The following is a 7,758-nucleotide window of genomic DNA, read 5'->3' as shown; positions in this document are numbered from 1 at the left end:
GTTTTATGTAAAATTTGTGTAAAATATTTATATAAATTTCAAAAAATAAATAAATATTTATCATAAATATTCTATACTATCTGAGATAATCAACAATAAACATAAAGAAGTTTAGAAACTTTCTACAGTTGTCGTTAGGTGTCGCCACCTGTTATTTCCTTCAATTGAAGTCAGTCGATAAATACGGATCTTCTCGTTAATTAGAAAACTTCATTTCTTACTAATTCTAACAGAATTATATATAAATATAATGATTATATATTTAGAAATAATGTTAAAATATTCTAGACAAATGTTATTTCAGTCAATAAAAACATTTAATTACGCAATATTTAATTTACATCCTTCACAGTAAAAATTTCGCACATAAATATGTTAGGCATTAGATAAAAAATATTTTTCTTAAATTATCGTAAAATAGCTTTAACTTTTAAAATAAACTAATGTTTACTTCTAACAGCAAATGTAAAATTAAGGATATTTCTCGCTTTTTAGTATTATGTAAGTAACAGTGTAACTTATTTTTTGATATATTTCAAATAATTATATAATTTGTAATAGACATTAAATATAACACCCCTGTAAATGTCCTCGCAATCACACATTTAATCGACAACTCGTAGACCCACATGATTCGTGAGAACGCGATTTCACGGCAAATCGCTTTCTCATGACGTGTCGTCGAGGGCAGAAACGCTCTACTCGACGTCGTCCCGCATACAAGATCTACGTAATACAATATATCATGACTGCGGGTGGGAACAGTTCATAGCACACATATTTTTGGATCTGATTGCTCCTCGTATTCACGTAAAAACGCAGAAAAATGCACCCATATGCCGCGATCGACGCGATGGTCGGCTCTAATCTACTTACAGATCGAAATCCAAACTAACTTAATCGAGATATTTTTCAAATGTGCTTCTTTTGCCTCAAAAATGTTTGAATTATAAAAATTTCTATTATAAAAATGTAAAATCTATTATGAAAATTTTACATCTACGAATGTTTTATGAGAAATATAAATATGAATCTAAATAAGGCAAGAGAGGAGATGTATTTAACATAAATCTTTTTTCGTTTTTTTTTTTTAATTTTACTTTCGATTAGTTTCTTATATGTATATATGTGCTTCTAATAAATATACATATTATAAACGCATTGCATAATGTACATTATGCAACATGTAAAATAAAAAAATATTAATACACGATCTGTTTGAATTTAATAAGGTAATTCATAAACGTCATAAAATGTTTTATATTTTTTCTGTTTAATACTTTTCATTGCACTTATATGACTGTTACTGGGAACAAACGAGTAATTTATTTTAGCGAGGCAGTATTCAAAATTATTATATAACTGTACCTTTGAAAAAGTAGCACCCACACGTCGACGAAAATATTTCATCGATAAATTGCTCTCGGGAGTCCTCCAGAATCCCGTATGGCGAAACCATATGCTTTTAAAGTCCGTTTATGCTGGCTGAGAGATGACTCTTCCCGACACGCGACCCGCAGCCATCCCGGATACTTTATTCTCGACGTTTGATAGTGACTGCGAGAAAATTATCCTATTCCCATGGAATCGCTGCCATTAAATCGCACTTCATAGAAATGGGAAGAGATATACAAAAATATCGAGAGGTTTAATTATTGATGCATTTTTCTTTGTATAAAAACAAACGTATGATTTATGACCGTTTCAATATAGATTAATTTTTAATCTTAATTTAACTTATTTGTTATTTTTTCTAGTTCTAAGAATTAGAAAAGGATAAAAAGCAAGTTAAATTGAAATTAAAATTAATCTACATTATAGTAGAAATAAACCTTAGGCTTATTTTTACCGATGTAGATTAACTTTAATCTCGGTTTAATTTATTCTTTATCTTTTTCTGCTTCTTAGAACTAAAAGAAAAGTAAAAAAGTAAGTTAAACCGACATTATTAAAGCTACTCTCTAAATATCTTGAAGTGAAATCTTATTCCAAAAGAGTCAAAATATTATCATTATTGATTTGTACTCTTAAATAAGAGTGAAAAATTTTTACTTTTTTTTCGAATAAGATTAACCCCCCCCCCCTCCCCCCAAAAAACTCTTATTTCTTTTTTGAAGTGAATCTCATTCCAAAAATGTAAAGTTTCAATCTAAAAAAAAGAGTGAAAATCTGCCACTTTTATTGAAAAGTACAAATTTTTCACTCTTTTTCAATAGTGGCAGTATTTTTAACGCTTTTGAAATGAGATTTCGCTCCAAGAAATTTAGAGAGTATATTAATAGAAATAAACAATAAATAATTTTATTAGACATTTTTAATGTGTTTTTATACATACAAACAAATATCGAGTAGAAATTCGTACTGTTAAATGACGAAGGTATCGTATTACAAATAATATTCGGTGCGCAAATATCAACGGGGATACGAATGCAACGGATGCATGCGAGCGTGTTCGCCGACGAGTTAATCAGGATGCGACGTCATCGTTTAAAGTGTCATATTTTCTCTCACTTCGAAGGGCGATATTTGCGCAAGTTCGGAACCGCGCACTTGGATATTAGTTTCATAAAGTGTGTTGCATCAATTTGAAATGTTCAATTTTTATAGCTTTCCAAATTTTTGTTCTTTTTCTCATGGTGGTACAATTATACTTGATATAGATCGAGTATTGTCACATTGATTGTATTATATTCAATTATATATTTTATAAATATAATTATATACATATTTTTAAATAATTTATAATAAATACTAAAAGTACTAAAAATAGTAAAAAACATATTAAAAGTAAGAAAAGAATAAATTAAAATTGAGATGTCCTAAAATTGATTATAACTATCTTATTTATTAACAATATTTAGAAGCTATATTACGTTTAGCCCGTATTTTCAAAAAGTCAAAAATAAGACATTAAGACAAGTTTATTCTCATGCTGAGTTGTACACTAGAAATACAGAGAACTTGATTCTTTCTTTGAGCATATCTAAATTTTCACGTTTTATTGTATATGATCCGAGTAATTTAGCTACCAGTCATAAAATCGATGATTTATGACGCAAGTATAGAGAAACGTGTCTTTTAATTTTTGTCTTATTTTTCGATATTGCGAAATATCACATAAACCTATACGATTTCCGATGTATTGAGCGTATACGTTACAATCATTTCATGTTTTTTTGATTAATTTGATATCTTATACGAGCCCAGAATAAGGATTTTTTTCTTACCTTTCTCTCTTTACATGTAGACTGTTTTATCAATAATTTATAAGCTTTATGCTGTAAAACTTGCTGGGAGATTTTAGCAGAAAAATTTCATTTTGCTGTACCGATCGACAGTTAAAAGTACGATATCAATAGTGGTCGACAGGAAGAGCTTGAGAACGTAGCATCTCGTTGAATAATATTTGCGGCACAGAGAAAAAGAGAAAGAGAAAGAGAAAGAAAGAGAAAGAGAGAAACATGGCGGAGGTTCCTCGTCGCCTTCGCGTAATTACGTCCAATTGAAGCAATTTAGACCAATTGAGCGTTAACAGGCTCAATTGGCGGACTCCGACGCTGCGGGCAGCACCGTACGTTAAACGTCGTCGTTAAACGCTACGACATACCTACGACGTAAAAAAAATACGGATGACGTGTAGAGAAAAAGAAGTCTACCGTTCAGAGGTCGAGTATCTGCGTCTCTTTGTCCGTTTCTCTCTATCTCTCTCGCATGCGCGTGTGTTTCCGACAAAATTTCCTCTCATGAAGATTAGATTCGACCTCGTGTCTGTACTTGCGAAATCTTATGTGATCCAAGAATTCTGTATGCTTCTCTACATGCACTTAGTATTGTTATGATATTAATTAAAGGATATTTTATTTTACAACAGTATTAAGATTTGTCAACCGTTGATTCTTATAATATCTTATCTACATCAAAAACTTAACTTTTTCTTACAATTGTAGTAAAATGTAATGTCAAATAATTTGGTCGAGCTTTAATTTCAATATTCCGGTTATTATTATTTTGTACAATAATCGAGATGTCTTTTGTAAAACTGGGGGATTTTATGAAATTATTATTAACTCATGTACATGAAACTTATACAAGGATTATATGCAATAAATATAAATATGTAATTGTTAAGATTAATTTATAGGGATAGTATATACAGAATAAATTATATTATTTTTTATTTATCTACTATTAGGATGCAAATACAATAGAAGAAATAAGGAATAATGATTTCAACCTTTTAGAAACTATATTTCGGTATATTTGATACATTAAAATCATCATTTCTTATATTCCTTCTATTGTATCTGTACTTTTATTCTTAACAATTATATTCTTAACAATTATATTAGAAGTTGTAATTGTTTATTTTAAATATTCTTTAAATTAACGATTTGATATATTAAATTTAAAAAGAAACATATTTAATACGTGACTTTGATGATGTCAGTTGTTTAATAATGTTAAATTAAGTAAAATGTAAAAAAGATGTAATTATATTGCATATAATTTATATAGATATGTAGAAATATCTTCTTTTCGGCTGTACTACTTTTTTTATTTTTAATAATAAGATTTTTATCTTTATGTGTTTATTATCATAATAAACATCTATTTTTTTCATTTATCACAGTTTGAACGTCGCACAGAGTACAGCTAAAAAGAGAGTAGAGTTTAGAATAATCTATATGTCATCTATATGTATAACAATATCTGCGCTACGTATCGAGGGTTGATTTGATGGAAGCTGTGATGCGAAGAGGTGGAACTGAAGAGGCCGCCTCTTCGCACGAAGTAGTGGGGCAACGACGTATCACACTTGTCTTCTTTTCTTATCTCTTTCCAGACTTCGTCCAACCACGTCGCAGATGGAGTGGGGAGCATTATGTGTCTTTTTCCTTGTACAATGTACTCCACGTTCTTGTTCTTTCCTCGCGCTCCATCTGTTTGTCCACATCGCCAATACAGTTATTTGCAAAATCTTCATGTAACAAACGAGCAATTTTAAGAGATAAAAACGCACACTGTCCGTCTCCTTTTGATGGATAATCAAATTCGCGATATGAAGGTCAGAAAGCACGCGCGAGTTGCAATATTTGAAAAGTTACAAAGATACAAAAAAAATTCAAAACAATATCATCTCTTATAATTTCTTTCTTTTTTTTTTATTAAATTTTGTTCGATGTCTCGCAATTTTTTAACATGAATATTTGTGATCTGCGAATTTTGATGTTACGAGAACAATATGGAGTCTCGTTCACTCTTGATTCGATGCGACGCGACGGCTCGCATCCGGCGTGCGTACTTCCGGTACGCTGCGGCGCGAAAAGCGCGAAAACGCGATGGCGGAGAATCATCACACCGCGAATCCGCCTCGGATTGTTCTTCGATTCACCTTGGTCAAACTTGATCACCTGGTCTATCCGGCAACAGGAACGGCGGATGAATACGCGTTATTTATGTAGGTCATGTTTGTACCTCGCGAGAAACAAGATGGCGGGCGCGCGGATGCGAGAGAAAGTCACGGATACGGAGGGTCAGTGCAGGAGGCTGCGTTACACTGCAGTCCGGCGCTCACCGGACCTTCACTTATATCGTCGCTCGGCTAATAACGCTAGTAATGTGATATGATTAGCTTAGTTGAGTTCAGTTTAGTTCGTATTCGTTCAATTTAGTGGTTCGCCAGCAAAATCACATCGAGTTAAACCCATTTAGGCCAGTTAAGTTACCGACTTCTCCTCGTTCTCTTGCGGTCGCCGCCGCCGCCACCGCCACCGCCGCCGTTGCCGCGCATCGACCTCCTGGGGCCCTCTTCGACGTACAGAAATATCCCGAAACACCCTAAAACATCCCGCATGAGATCTGGTCTCGTGCTCTGCCATGAAATTGAAAATTAAGCCGCCGCAGGAGGTCTCACTATTGAAACACCTTGTTCACTAACAATGACTCGGGAATTGATTTTAAAAGCTTAGAAATATATAATCTAAGGAATAGAAGCCCTTTATAAGTATGTCTAGTCTAGAAGAAGAATACTTTATATTTTACATTTTTTTTTACATCTAGAAAAAAATTAATAATTCTAAGAAATTTATGTAAGAAATAACGATACTTCTAACAATAATTAATTTTTGTAAAAATAATTTAATATTTCTAAAGTTTTTGCAAGAGGAAAGTTTATATATGTACATAATACATACATAAGTTGAAAAAATGTATGTAGGTATAATATATCTATAATACAAAAAATTTTCTATTTTTTTTAAAGTTTGATGATTCATTGAAGCTGCAATGACAACACGAGTTCCTAGAAATTAATTAATAACGTCTAAATGTTTAGATTGAACGATAAACTGCTGTCATAGGTTTATGCGTTAAAATGGCGAAACGATAGGTCACAATGACGTGGTCGCCCGCATTATCGCACCTTCTCGTCCTGAAAGTTGTTATTAATTGTCATATTCCCCTCGTATCATTTCAGTCCTCCTGTTGATCTTTTTTCGAGATAAAAATGGTCAATGAACGTGCATGTTTTGACTAGAAAATAAATATATCACAAGTGAAATAAAATTCAGTTGTGTAATGTACAATTATTGATATACTTATAACTTACAACGATTAAAAATGCGGAAGTAGCTTAATTTTAGACAGGTAGAACAATAAAGAAAGGAACGTGAGGTCAATTTTAGAACTATGTAAAATGTTTTTCTTCAACACAATTTGCACTCTATTCTATCAAATTTTTTTATTATAAAACTAATATATTATAAAATTTTAATACATTTTATAATAATTTTAGATCAATATTGTTATATATTTAATTATTATTTATATGGATGTCTCGTCGCACCTTTTAATGTATCTGCATAACAAACAATAAATAATAATCCTGTAGAAATAATTTTTTCCACAGATATTAAATTTATTATTATATCTTCAAATATATATGTTTCTTAATAAAACAGTTAATAGATAAATAGATATATTTAATATACCGGTACAAAAGTTAATAAAAAACAATAAAAGATAGATAAAATAAATTAAAAATGAATAATTCATACTCAAGTGTGGAGGTAACGGAATCGAGCAGGGACAAGACAATACTGAGAAGATGATTGGGGTTGATCGGAGCGATGGGCGATCAGAGTGGAGAGCGCGATGAAATCGGCGCGTATACAAACGCGTGTTAATTACCAACAACGAAAATTAGCGGTTAATATACACGCGTACATGTACGGGGAACGGGGGGTGATTTGATTGGGCCAATTCGAGGCAATTCCTGGCGATTGCTGATTTCATTGAGCTTGCGCTTAAGAGTGCTTAGCTCAGTGCTACGCCAACTGCCGACCAACAGAGACATGGATCTCTTCCTCGGGATAACGAAGGTACCGAACACCTTACGCGATCACGATCGATCGATCAACGCGCGAATCTCCCGTTCGCAATTTCGTCCGGTGCTGATTTTTTCCACCTCTGGATCCTCCGTCAAGAAGAGTTCGTCGTATACGGGAATGTCGTATGGCTTTCAATCTGCATTCTGCATTTCACAAAAGATGAAGAAAGAAGCAGTGAAGAAGAATACGAGGTCGGAACTGATATTGGAAAATCCTGAACAGAAAACAAAGTCATTATAATATCAAAATGACTCCAAAATGATTATTAAAGTCACTTTTTGGTTTATCAAGATTCACTTTAACGTTCAAAACGACAATATCGTGACTCGTTCTGCTTGGGATGTTGCAAGTCTCTTGAATATTTTTCTTA

At 32.4% G+C, this 7,758-nt stretch overlaps 1 protein-coding gene across 1 annotated transcript in view; it reads left to right on the top strand.

Moving 5' to 3' along the window:
• Nucleotides 1-7,559: 7,559 nt before the first annotated feature.
• Nucleotides 7,560-7,758, top strand: part of LOC108746426 (homeobox protein orthopedia) — a 5,855-nt gene continuing 5,656 nt past the window's right edge. The window contains exon 1 of the mRNA XM_018483200.1: nt 7,560-7,579. The gene's annotated coding sequence lies outside the window, so the exon portion shown is untranslated. The remainder of the gene's footprint in view (nt 7,580-7,758) is intronic.

This window comes from Trachymyrmex septentrionalis, unplaced genomic scaffold (assembly GCF_001594115.1).
Source record: "Trachymyrmex septentrionalis isolate Tsep2-gDNA-1 unplaced genomic scaffold, Tsep1.0 scaffold17, whole genome shotgun sequence".
Taxonomy (NCBI): domain Eukaryota; kingdom Metazoa; phylum Arthropoda; class Insecta; order Hymenoptera; family Formicidae; genus Trachymyrmex; species Trachymyrmex septentrionalis.
The sequence above is the reverse complement of the archived record's forward strand: the minus strand, read 5'-3'. Positions and strand labels throughout refer to the sequence as shown.